This window comes from Saccopteryx leptura, chromosome 3 (assembly GCF_036850995.1).
Source record: "Saccopteryx leptura isolate mSacLep1 chromosome 3, mSacLep1_pri_phased_curated, whole genome shotgun sequence".
In the NCBI taxonomy this organism is placed as follows: Eukaryota; Metazoa; Chordata; class Mammalia; order Chiroptera; family Emballonuridae; genus Saccopteryx; species Saccopteryx leptura.
Window position 1 is genome coordinate 169,938,878 of NC_089505.1, and position 14,507 is coordinate 169,953,384.

A 14,507-nucleotide genomic window follows, 5' to 3' on the forward strand; every position below is an offset into this window, starting at 1 on the left:
GCATATAGATCAATGGAACAGAATAGAGAACCCAGAAATAAACCCACACTTTTATGGACAACTGATATTTGACAAAGGAGGTAAGAGCATACATTGGAGTAAAGACAGCCTCTTCAACAAATGGTGTTAAGAAAATTGGACAGCTACCTGCAAAAAAATGAAACTAGACCACCAACTCACACCATTCACAAAAATAAACTCAAAATGGATAAAAGACTTAAATGTAAGCCGTAAAACCATAAGCATCTAGAGGAAAGCAGGCAGTAAGCTCTCTGACATCTCTCGCAGCAATATATTTGCCCATTTATCTCCACGAGCAAGTGAAATAAAAGACAGGATAAACAAATGGGACTATATCAAACTAAAAAGCTTCTGCACAGCTAAAGACAATAAGAACAGAATAAAAAGACAAACTACACAATGGGAGAATATATTTGACAATGCATCTAATAAGGGGTTAATAACCAAAATATAAAGAACTTGTAAAACTTAATACCAGGAAGAAAAACAATCCAATCCAAAAATGGGCAAAAGAAATGAATAGACACTTCTCCAAAGAGGACATACAGATGGCCAATAGGCATATAAAAAAATGCTCAACATCACTAATTATTAGAGAAATGCAAATTAAAACCACAATGAGATATCACCTCACACCAGTCAGAATGACGCTCATCAACAAAACAACACAGAATAAGTGCTGGCGAGGATGTGGAGAAATGGGAACCCTCCTGCACTGCTGGTGGGAATGCAGACTGGTGCAGCCACTGCGGAAAACAGTATGGAGATTCCTCAAGAAATTAAAAATCGAACTGCCTTTTGACCCAGCTATACCACTGTTAGGAATATACCCCAAGAATGCCATAGCACTGTTTGAAAAGAAGAAATTCACCCCCATGTTTATGGCAGCATTGTTCACAATAGCAAAGATCTGGAAACAGCCCAAGTGTCCTTTAGTGGACGAGTGGATTAAAAAGCTTTGATACATATATACTATGCAATACTATTCAGCCATAAGAAATGGTGACATCGGATCATTTACAACAACATGGATGGACCTTGATAACTGTATACTGAGCGAAATAAGTAAGTCAGAAAAAACTAAGAACTATATGATTCCATACAGAGGTGGGACATAAAAATGAGACTCAGAGACATGGATAAGAGTGTGGGAGTTACAGGGTGGGGGGGAGGAGAAGGAGGGGGTTGAGGGATGGGAGGGGCCCAAAGAAGACCAGTTAGAAGGTGATAGAAGACAATTGGACTTTGGGTGATGGGAATGTAGCATAATCAAATGTCAAAATAACCTAGAGATGTTTTCTCTGAACATATGTACCCTGATTTATCAATGTCACCCCATTAAAATTAATCAAAAAAAAGGAATTTGTCTGACAGCTAATTCAGGCAGTTAGAAGAATAGTATAAGGATGCTAAAGAAAAATTTTAAAAACATGTAAACAAGGAAATGATCTGATCAGATTTGCCTTTTATTGAGGCAAGAGAGGATGGAAAGAAGGTCAGACCCTACACTGAAAGGCCCATCAGAGGAAGCAATTTTAGTGAAGCATGTATGAAGTGAACTAAGGCAGTGTCAGTGGGGAAGAAGGGCAATTCTAAGGATAATGGATCTGCAGGGTTGAGTCAGTTATACTGGAAGCCAGAGTGATCAGAAAGTCAAAGGTACCTCCCAGGATCCTGATTAGAACAGCTGAGATAGAGACAGTCTGAGGGGTAGGTTTGGCAAGGAAAATGGTGAATTTCATTATAGAATTGGGAAGTTTGAGGTACCTGTGAAAAAATCAAGTAGGAGGCAGTAAAACACACAAGTCAAATACTCAAGAGTAAGAAACTAGGATGTAGATGTGAATTTGAGAGTCAGGAACATATAAATGGTGGCAACTGATCTTGTGGGGATCATGAGTGAGGAGAAACTAAGGCATCACCATGCATTCCAACGGCTTATGAAAAGTGGAAGAAACCAAAAGAGAGCTAGGACCATCTGCATATTCCAAATCATCACTTTCCCCAAGAAAAGGAACAAACAAAGACTTTTTATGAGTGGTAATGGGTCAGGAGTTTTCCTGTTTGTGATTATTTCACAGTTTATTTGTTTGTTTGTTTGATTGTTTTTGGTGACAGAGACAGAGAGAGGGACAGACAGACATGAAGGAAGAGAGATGAGATGAGAAGCATCAATTCTTCATTGTGGCATTGATTGATTTCCCCTATGGACATATGCCTTGACCCAGGGGCTACAGCAGAGCTAGTAACCGCTTGCTCAAGCCACAGAGACCTTGGACTCTAGCTGGTGAGCTTTGCTCAAACCAGATGAGCCCGCACTCAAGCCGGCGACCTCGGGGTTTTGAACCTGGGTCCTCTGTGTCCCAGTTCAATGCTCTATCCACTGTGCAACTGCCTGGTCAGGCTTTTTCATGGTTTAAATGCTACCTTTTCTGTAACTGCAAAAACTTTGAAAGCTGACTTTCACTGTCAATCGGCTGACAAGATTCTGTTTTTGACCCTCTTTACCTCACTCTGTCCTCCACTTGCCCAAGGGAGGTAGAACATCTGGCTTAAAGTTTCAGTCTGTTTTTTAACTGATGAAGACCACTTTTCCCTGAAGTTTGTTTCAGAAAAACCACTTTATTTTGTTGTTTCAATTTCAAAATAAAGGAAAACTTAACCTGGGGGGGGGGGGGGCTAATGAAAGAAGAAAAGGAATGCCCCCTGGACCTGAATGAAAGTGCTTGAAGTTTTCAAGAAGAGTTACTCATTTTCAATGTGCCTATCTGTCTTGTCACCCTAAAGCAACTGTAAGCTCCCTAAAGGCAGAGTCAGCTTCTGTTTGGTTGTGGGTCCCACATAGCAATTAGCAGGGTGCCCTACATGTAGAAACTGCCCAGTAAGCATTATGGAATCAATGGTTGTTTATACAATTAGACTCATTCATATGCAGTCTTCTGTAGCTCTTGGAATCTTCCATACTGTTTGACACAATTAATAGCTGTGTCCTGTTCTATGGTTATTTCATGAGTACTATACTTGGAACTGTGATGAGACAGTTAGCTTCTTGAAGACAGGAAGACTGGCTCACTCATTATTTTGTGCTGCCGGCCAGAACTGGTGCTCAATAAAGGAGTGTTGATGCACAGGTGCTGTTTTATCTATAGAATAAATTTCTCCTGCTCTGTTGACACCTTAAAGACAAAAATAAATAAGAATCTCAGATTAGCAGGGCCAAATGAGCTATTTCTCAAACATACCCTAAATAGTACCTGTCTTCTGTATATCGCCTAATTAATTAAATAATTCATTCCAGAGAGTTTCTACTGACTCGGGCTTCAGCAGGCTGCATATAGGGGCACACCATGACCTTCAAGTGGTGATGCACATTTCATACACAAATGCATATGCAGCATCAGTAATGTGGTATATTTCTTGTGAATTAAATCATCAACGGATTCCAATGCAATGCAGGAAATTGCACTCACTGCAAAGACCTTATGGAAAGAGGGAATGAGAAAGAAGAGAGAAAAAAAGAAGAGCATAGGAAAGTATTCCAAGTAACAAAACAAAGTTTGCTCATCACAAGAGATCTACTTCAATAGACTCAAGCTCAGACTGCCCGGGAGGGTACTGCATGGCCCCCGTGGGCCTTTGCAAAGAACTTTTCCATTCCAAAAGAACTGCAGTAAACCTTTCCAGAAAGTATTACAGCAGAATAACTTGCTTTATCTACATAGTCTTGCCTTGACTCCAGGCTACAGAATGAATGCCATAGTGTCTTTAATCATATCTTGATAATTATTAAGAGTCACCATTGGTTGGCTTGTCACATCATCAAATACAAAAGACTATAAATTCCCCCTTTCCAAAAGTCCAGAGAGACCACCCTGAAACAGGGCATCAGTAGGAGATCATAGCCCAGAAATGTGAGCAAGCAGCCTCTGAAGGAGCTCAGGAAATAGGAAACAGATGTCTAGGAGGGCCAGAAAGGAGCTGTGTTGCTGTGAGCCCACCTGCACAGAAACACCCACAGTGGTGGTGGTGCCTGGGGCACTGGGAAACTAGGGGGTATGTGCATATGGATGAGGGAATTCCCTAATTCCTGTCTTTATTTTTTAACCTTTTGAACACTTTATTTCACTGCATTTCAACAGAACAATGGTCATAGCATACATTGTTTCCAGGAGTGTATCATATTGAGAGCACTACTAAAATGTCCTAATTCCTTGAACTGAGGGTTTCTGCTTCAAGCTCTTACAACAATCTAGTGTCTATACCAGCCTGATGAGCATCTCATCTCTCCCTGGGTTTGTACCAACTCTCAGAAGGTTGCTAGGTGAGCACGAAATCAAGCAAGTGCTAGCCTGTGTGAATGGAACGAGATGGCCATATCTTTCATATCTATGGAGACACAAGCTGTGTTTTGGGTGTTGCCCCATGGGGTTACCTGATTCCACTCAATTTTCATGTCTTTGGCTAATTATATGATAAATCTTTACTGCATGTGAGTGTGATCTCTTCCCTGTAACCCATAAGCTTCTAAACATCTACTACCACTCCTCAGACGGCAGGGGCCCACCAAGTCATTAACCAGACAAATTAAATCCAAACCTAGATACAATTTCAGTGCAACTATTGAACATTAATGTTAAAGAGAATATCCTAAATGATATCAAAGAGGGAAAGGTGAAACATGTAATAAAGAATGACAATTAGTTCCTCAAAAGGCATTAGAAATAGTAGATGCCAAAAGCTATAAATAATATCTTCAAAATGCTTAGGGAAAATTACAGTGAACAAGGAATTCTATATCTAGCTAAATTAGTATTTAAGAATGAGAGCAGACAAATAGAAAGATAATTGACTAGGCACAGCCCCTTTTAACAATCTCACCATATATAAGAAACAGCACTAAATAAGAAAACTGATACACATTTATTAAACTTGAATTAGACTTGATTATTATAAGAATAATGGTAACTAAAATTTGGGGTATTCGAGGTAAAACTAAAGTTGTAATAAAAATAATATGAAAATACAAAGGGTAAGTTCAGATTATAAGCATCTAAAAACCTATATATTGTTTAAAAATGATAGAGGTTTTTTTTAGCATTGAACATTTTTAAAATAGTCAATAAAAATAAATATGAGATAACTACAAACTGTAGAGAAGAAAATATGGGACAAATTAAGGTAACATGTTCAATGAAAAAGAAGGTAAAAAGGAATATGGAAAGAGTGTAATAATTTGTTTAAACTAAGTTAGTAGAAATGAGTTTAAATATGTCAGTACTCACAAAGAAAGTAAATGGATGACATCTACTATATTCTACAAAAAGATGGAAATTTTCAGAAATTTGAAATATTAAACACAAAATAAATTCCAGCTATTATACAGTGTTCACAAGAACCACATGTGAGGGAGATGATGTCAGAGTAATGGCGGGGTAGGAAGCGATACCGATAAATCTCCCCCAAAACTCAACAAGATCTTCAACCACAAACAGAAAAACCTATCCTTGGAGCCTCCAGATGTTTCGCAGTACACCTGAAGGTATGATCGAGCGAAAAATTGGCTAAATATATAACCAAACCCCGAAGGAAATAGGGAGTAAGAAATGCTCCGCCTTCCTCACTAACCTAAACAGAGCGGCTTTCTCTGGGATCCATGAATATAGAAACTGAGGCGGGCAAAGGGGGTGAATAGATCCAGGCCGCGGCACAAACGGCCGAACCAGGCTGTAGCACGGAGATCCAAGCCGAGGAAGAGCTGATCCTGTGGCAACCCAGGCAATACAAGCTAACACTCGCGCCAAACCCAAACAAGGAAAGACAGGCGGGGCAGCCATTTTACCCGATCTCCTGGTCGGCGTGCACAGATAGTGGGCGAGAGATTTCTTCCTAAGCCCCGGGAGTGGGTGCCCGTGTTACCCCACAGTGAGGCAGAGTCGGAGGCCTTTGTGTGGGCCGAAAGCGGAGTCTCTGGGCAGCCCCAGCGCCCTGGGAAGGCCGCGCATGGGAGGGAGCGAGAACTAATTCCAACAGTGGAACTTTTCCGTGCTGGTGGGGGTTTCACTCAGAGCAGCCGGGCTGATATCCTGGTCTGCGCGCGCAGATAGTGAATGAGAGATTCCTCCGAGTGCCTCAGCAGTGCACGCCCATGTTATCGCACAGAGGGGCAGAGTCAGGGGCCTTCGTGTGGGCCAAAGCAGAATCTCGGGCCGCCCCAGCGCCTTGCAAAAGCCGCGCACGGGGACGGAGCGAGAGCCAATTCCAACGCTGCAACTTTTCCATGCGGTTGGGGGTTTCACTCAGAGCATGAGACTGCTGGCCAGATATCCTGGTCTGCGTGCGCAGATAGTGAGCGAGAGTTTCCTCCAAGCGCCCCAGAAGTGGGTGCCTGCCTGTGTTACCGGACAGAGTGGCAGAGCCAGAGGTCTTTGAGTGGGCGGAAACCCCGCCTGATTATGCTAGCAGCTCTGACTGACTGAGCCTTACCCAGAGCCCTGTGCTGAGTGGAAATAGAGTGGGGAGTTGCCAGCTCTTTGAGCCTCTTACTATCCAGACAGAGGCAGCAGCAACCCCATAGCTGGATTATCAGGCTACTAATTGAGAAAGGAAAGACTAGGAGAAAGGCTCCAGGAACACGGACTCTCTCACTGTCGGAGCCTATAAATGCTAATGAGCCTCGACTGCCAACGAGACTAAAGCACAATACATGACATCGCCATAGAGACTTATCAACTGCAAACCTCTACCTGAGTGTGCCAAAGGGGCAGAACCCGGGGTACAGAGTCATCAACCAGGAAGAGGGAGAGAAAAGAAAAAGCAAGAAGATAATCTCTCAAAATCAAGAATAATCTGCAGACTTTATAACCTATCCCATTTTATTATATTTGTTCGTTTGTTTCTCTTATCTTCATTCTTGATTTTTTTTTACCTCCTCCAATTTGGCCGATTAACTCTCTGCCGGTCTTACTCTCTCCTCTCCTTGAACTACACGACCCATAAGTGTTACATCTCCCATTATCTTTTCTCTCCTCTTCTTTTCTCTCTATGAGGGTTGCACTCCAAAACCCTTAACTCTCTCTCTCTCTCTCTCTCTCTCTCTCCTCTTTTTTCTTTTTTCTTCTTTTAGTGGTTCCCTCTTTTTTTCTCTCTCTCTCTTTCTTTTCTTCCTCTATATTAGTTTCTTCCTTTCTCCTTTACATCTCCTCTCATTCAAACCTCAATAACAAACAAATTATCTTATCTGGGACTCAAACTTATGTTTGTGGCATTTTGGGGGGTTTTTACTTCACCTTTTCAACTCACTAGCAGTGATCCCATCCCTGGCTCTCCATTTTATCTAGTTCTTGTTCCACTAAATACAATAGTAATTTTTTAATTTGTCCCCCCATTTTTCTGTTTTACTCTTATTCCTCTCATCATAACTCTTAGTCAACCAACACCTAAAGCAAATCATTTTATTCTTGACCCAAATTTTTTTCCTTATTTGCTTTTTGTGGGTCCATACCCCCTTCTTTTTTTTTTTTTTTTTTCTTCTTTTTTTTGCCCCTTTATTACTTTTCCCAATTCAGGCCCTCCATTACAAGAATTGTTTTTTTATAATTCACAGTTCACCACAAGATTTTCTCAAGAAAGAGGGGAGAGGACAGGAGAAGAAAAAAGGAGGGGGGAATAATTTCTTTTTTTTTAATTTTTATTTTATTTTATTTTTCTTAATTTCATTATTAAATTTTTTTAAAAAAAAACTCTTTTCGATTTTTTATTCTTTTAACTTTTTATTCTTTATTAAATCTCATTAATACTATCAAAAAAACCACCCTCAGATGCCATTAAGGAAGAGAAAATTGAATATCATGGATACAAAAGAAAGAGAGGTAACACAGCTAGATGAGGAAAAATCTATGGAGAAAAACTTTAATATATTGGAAACCTTGGAGCTAAATGACAGAGAATTCAAGATAGAAATCCTAAAAATCCTTCGAGATATACAAGAAAACACAGAAAGGGAATTTAGGGAGCTCAGAAAACAACTCAATGAACACAAAGAATATATTTCCAAGGAAATTGAAACTATAAAAACAAATCAAACAGAGATGAAAAACTCAATTCACGAGATGAAAAATGAAGTAACAAGCTTAGCTAATAGAACAGGTCAGATAGAAGAGAGGATTAGTGAAATAGAAGACAAGTAACTTGAGGCACAACAGAGAGAAGAAGAAAGAGACTCAAAAATTTAAAAAAATGAGATAGCCCTACAAGAATTATCTGACTCCATCAAAAAGAATAACATAAGAATAATAGGTATATCAGAGGGAGAAGAGAAAGAAAATGGAATGGAGAACATACTCAAACAAATAATAGATGAGAACTTCCCAAACCTGTGGAAAGAACTAAAGCCTCAAGTTCATGAAGCAAACAGAACTCCGAGTTTTCTTAACCCCAACAAACCTACTCCAAGGCACATCATAATGAAATTGGCACAAACCAATGGCAAAGAAAAAATTCTCAAGGCAGCCAGGGAAAAGAAGAATACAACATATAAAGGAAGGCCCATTAGATTATCATCAGATTTCTCAGCAGAAACTCTACAAGCTAGAAGAGAGTGGACCCCAATATTTAAAGTCCTGAAAGAGAGAAACTTTCAGCCACGAATACTATACCCATCAAAGCTATCCTTCAAATATGAAGGAGAAATAAAAACATTCACAGATACAGAAAAGATGAGGGAATTTATCATCAGAAAACCCCCACTCCAGGAATTACTAAAGGGGGTTCTCCAATCAGATACAAAGAACAAAAAAAAAACAGAGCCACAAGTAAAAGCTCCAAGAAGAACACAATAAAACCAAATTTAAACTGTGACAACAACAAAAAGAAAGGGGGGGAGAAGATGGAGATTAACAGTAGCAAAGGACGATGGAGTGCAAAAGTACTCACAAAATTGTTCGCTACAATGAACAGGGTAGGGACCTTTTTCATTACTCAAAGGTAACCACCATTGAAAAAACCGCCACAGAAGCACAGGATTTAAAAAAGATAGCAACAGAGGAAAGATGTATGGAATACAACCAAATAAAAACAAAAGATAGAAAAACGAAAGAGAAGGATCAAACAAGAGAAAAAACTAACAGAAAGCAAGATATAAAATGGCAATAGGGAACTCACAAGTGTCAATAATTACACTAAATGTAAACGGATTAAACTCACCAATAAAAAGGCACAGAGTAGCAGAATGAATTAAAAAAGAAAATCCAACTGTATGCTGCCTACAGGAAAGTCATCTAAGTAACAAGGATAAAAATAAATTCAAAGTGAAAGGCTGGAAAACAATACTCCAAGCAAATAACAACAAAAAAGCAGGTGTAGCAATACTCATATCTGATAATGCTGACTACAAGACAGCAAAAGTACTCAGAGACAAAAATAGCCATTTCATAATGGCTAAGGGGACACTGAATCAAGAAGACATAACAATTCTTAATATATATGCACCAAACCAAGGAGCACCAAAATATATAAGACAGCTACTTATTAATCTTAAAACAAAAACTGACAAAAATACAATCATACTTGGAGACCTCAATACACCGCTGACGGCTCTAGATCGGTCATCCAAACAGAGAATCAACAAAGACATAGTGGCCTTAAACAAAACACTAGAGCACCTGGATATGATAGACATCTACAGGACATTTCATCCCAAAGTGACTGAGTATACATTTTTCTCCAGTGTACATGGATCATCCTCAAGAATTGACCATATGTTGGGCCACAAACACAACATCAGCAAATTCAGAAAAATCGAAGTTGTACCAAGCATATTTTCTGATCATAAAGCCTTGAAACTAGAATTCAACAGCAAAAAAGAGGAAAATATCCCACAAAAATGTGGAAACTAAACAACATACTTTTAAAAAATGAATGGGTCAAAGAAGAAATAAGCGCAGAGATCAAAAGATATATACAGACAAATGAAAATGACAATACGACATATCAGAATCTATGGGATGCAGCAAAAGCAGTGATAAGAGGGAAGTTCATATAACTTCAGGCATATATGAACAAACAAGAGAGAGCCCAAGTAAACCACTTAACTTCACACCTTAAGGAACTAGAAAAAGAAGAACAAAGAAAACCCAAAACCAGCCAAAGAAAGGAGATAATAAAAATCAGAGCAGAAATAAATGAATTAGAGAACAGAAAAACTATAGAAAAAATTAATAGAACAAGGAGCTGGTTCTTTGAAAAGATCAACAAAATTGACAAACCCTTGGCAAGACTTACCAAGGAAAAAAGAGAAAGAACTCATATAAACAAAATCCAAAATGAAAGAGGAGAAATCACCACGGACACCGTAGATATACAAAGAATTATTGTAGAATACTATGAAAAACTTTATGACACTAAATTCAACAACCTAGAAGAAATGGATAAATTCCTAGAACAATACAACCTTCCTAGACTGAGTCAAGAAGAAGCAGAAAGCCTAAACAGACCTATTAGTAGAGAAGAAATAGAAAAAAACATTAAAAACCTCCCCAAAAATAAAAGTCCAGGCCCTGACAGCTATACCAGCGAATTTTATCAAACATTCAAAGAAGACTTGGTTCCTATTCTACTCAAAGTCTTCCAAAAAATTGAAGAAGAAGAAATACTTCCAAACACATTTTATGAGGCCAACATAACCCTCATACCAAAACCAGGCAAGGATGGCACAAAAAAAGAAAACTACAGACCAATATCTCTAATGAATACAGATGCTAAAATACTAAACAAAATACTAGCAAATTGAATACAACAACATATTAAAAAAATAATACATCATGATCAAGTGGGATTCATCCCAGAATCTCAAGGATGGTTCAACATACGTAAAACGGTTAACATAATACACCATATCAACAAAACAAAGAACAAAAACCACATGATCTTATCAATAGACGCAGAAAAGGCTTTCGATAAAATACAACACAATTTTATGTTTAAGACTCTCAACAAAATGGGTATAGAAGGAAAATATCTCAACATGATAAAGGCCATATATGATAAACCATCAGCTAACATCATATTAAATGGCACTAAACTGAAGGCTTTCCCCCTTAAATCAGGAACAAGACAGGGTTGTCCACTTTCTCCACTCTTATTTAATGTGCTACTAGAGGTTCTAGCCAGAGCAATCAGACAAGACAAAGAAATAAAAGTCATCCATATCGGAAAAGAAAAAGTAAAGGTATCACTTTTTGCAGATGATATGATCCTATACATCGAAACCCCCAAAGAATCCACAAAAAGACTACTAGAAACAATAAGCCAATACAGTAAGGTCGCAGGATACAAAATTAACATACAGAAGTCAATAGCCTTTCTATATGCCAACAATGAAACAACTGAGAACGAACTCAAAAGAATAATCCCCTTCACGATTGCAACAAAAAAAATAAAATACTTAGGAATAAACATAACAAAGAATGTAAAGGACTTATATAATGAAAACTATAAAACATTGTTAAGGGAAATCGAAAAAGATATAATGAGATGGAAGAATATACCTTGTTCTTGGCTAGGAAGAATAAATATAATCAAGATGGCCATATTACCCAAAGCAATATACAAATTTAATGCAATTCCCATCAAAATTCCAATGACATTTTTTAAAGAAATAGAGCAAAAAATCATCAGATTTATATGGAACTATAAAAAACCCCAAATAGCCAAAGCAATCCTAAAGAAAAAGAATGAAGCTGGGGGCATTACAATACCTGACTTCAAAATATTTTATAGGGCCACGACAATCAAAACTGCATGGTATTGGCAGAAAAATAGACACTCTGACCAATGGAACAGAATAGAAAACCCAGAAATAAAACCACATATATATAGTCAAATAATTTTTGATAAAGGGGCCAACAACACACAATGGAGAAAAGAAAGCCTCTTCAATAAATGGTGCTGGGAAAACTGGAAAGACACATGCAAAAGAATGAAACTGGACTACAGTTTGTCCCCCTGTACTAAAATTAACTCAAAATGGATCAAAGATCTAAACATAAGACCTGAATCAATTAAGTACATAGAAGAAGACATAGGTACTCAACTCATGGACCTGGGTTTTAAAGAGCATTTTATAAATTTGACTCCAATGGCAAGAGAAGTGAAGGCAAAAATTAATGAATGGGACTACATCAGACTAAGAAGTTTTTGCTCAGCAAGAGAAACTGATAACAAAATAAACAGAAAGCCAACTAAATGGAAAATGATATTTTTAAACAACAGCTCAGATAAGGGCCTAATATCCAAAATATACAAAGAACTCATAAAACTCAACAACAAACAAACAAACAATCCAATAAAATTGGGAAGAGGTTATGAACAGACACTTCTCTCAGGAAGAAATACAAATGGCCAACAGATATATGAAAAGATGCTCATCTTCTTTAGCTATTAGAGAAATGCAAATCAAAACTGCAATGAGATACCACCTCACACCTGTTAGATTAGCTATTATTAGCAAGACAGGTAATAGCAAATGTTGGAGAGGCTGTGGAGAAAAAGGAACCCTCATCCACTGTTGGTGGGAATGTAAAGTAGTACAACCATTATGGAAGAAAGTATGGTGGTTCCTCAAAAAACTGAAAATAGAACTACCTTATGACCCAGCAATCCCTCTACTGGGTATATACCCCAAGAACTCAGAAACATTGATATACAAAGACACATGCAGCCCCATGTTCACTGCAGCATTGTTCACAGTGGCCAGGACATGGAAACAACCAAAAAGCCCATCAATAGATGACTGGATAAAGAAGATGTGGCACATATACACTATGGAATACTACTCAGCCATAAGAAATGATGACATCGGATCATTTACAGCAAAATGGTGGGATCTTGATAACATGATACGAAGCGAAATAAGTAAATCAGATAAAACCAGGAACTGCATTATTCCATACGTAGGTGGGACATAAAAGTGAAACTAAGAGACATTGATAAGAGTGTGGTGGTTTAGGGGGGAAAGGGTGGGAAGGGAGAGGGAAAGGGGGAGGGGGAGGGGCACAAAGAAAACAAGATAGAAGGTGACAGAGGACAATCTGACTTTGGGTGATGGGTATGCAATATAATTGAACGACAAGATAACCTGGACTTGTTATCTTTGAATATATGTATCCTGATTTATTGATGTCACCCCATTAAAAAAATAAAATTATTTAATAAAAAAAAAAAAGAACCACATGTGAAACATAATGTTATAAAAATAAGTTGAAAGGCAGAAAAATGGCAAAACTATGCTGTGGAAATATTAGTTGAAATAAACCTGTTGTGGCAATATTCATAAGATACAAAATCGAATTCTAAGCAAATGTAATAATAGAAAACCCTACAAAGGCACTGGAGACACAGGGTGAACAGTCCTTCTGGGACAAGGTGGGTGGGTCTTCACTGTGAGGTTATGGGGCAGGGCCAAGTGGTGATGGCCAGGGCCAGTCGGTCAGTCTGATAATGTCAGCCAGGTTTCCATAGCTGAACCTATGCTCAGGCCTCAGGCTAGTTGGAGATTTTGTGGGCCCAGGTGCTTCGAAGCAGCAAACCTATTCATTTGATGGTCAAATTGACTGCCAAAGAGTAGAAATCCTGTGTTCTATAAAAATAGTGTTTATTTAATGATTAGAAAAAAGAAAACCCTGTCAGAAACATATACAATCATGAACTTACATATACTTAACTCAAGACATAAATAAAAATTTATTCTATCACAAAGAGAAATTTACAAATTCATTATTATATTAAATATCTTAATATGCCTCACTAAAGAAATATACCTAAGCAAAAAGAAAAAAGTAAAAGTATGGCAGAACTGAACAATTAATAAGTTCTCTCCAATAGACACAGAGAATCTCATAATTGACAAAAGAAGCTACATGAGCTTTTTTCAAGCATATATGGAGCAGTTATGAAAACTGAACTAATCCTCACAAACCTATAAGGTAGATGTTATTATATTCTCATTTATATATGGAAAACCTGAGGCACAGAAATTAAGTAACTTGTTCATGGTCACACAGTGAGATACAAGCAGAGCTGGGATATAAATCCAGAATTCTGACTCCAGAGTCCAGCTTTTAATTATAACATTGAGTAACAGAGACAAAAGCAAAATTAATAAACTAGAAAACTGAGAAACAGCAGAAGCATTCAACAAATCAAAAACTGATTCTCTGAGAAGACAAAATTACAAACTGCTTATGAGACAGGCAAAAATTTTAAAAATGAAACAGGAATATACCAATCATGATAGAAATAAAAAAGATATAACTATAGATATAGTAGAGATGCTAAAATATATAAGACAATACTATCATCAACTTTATACCAATAAGGTTTTAAAACATAGATGAAATGTACAATTGTCTGAAAAGATTTAAATTCTTAAAGCTAACTCAAAAAGTTAAAAACTAGTAGACTGTTGAAATTAAAGAGATTGACTCACTAAT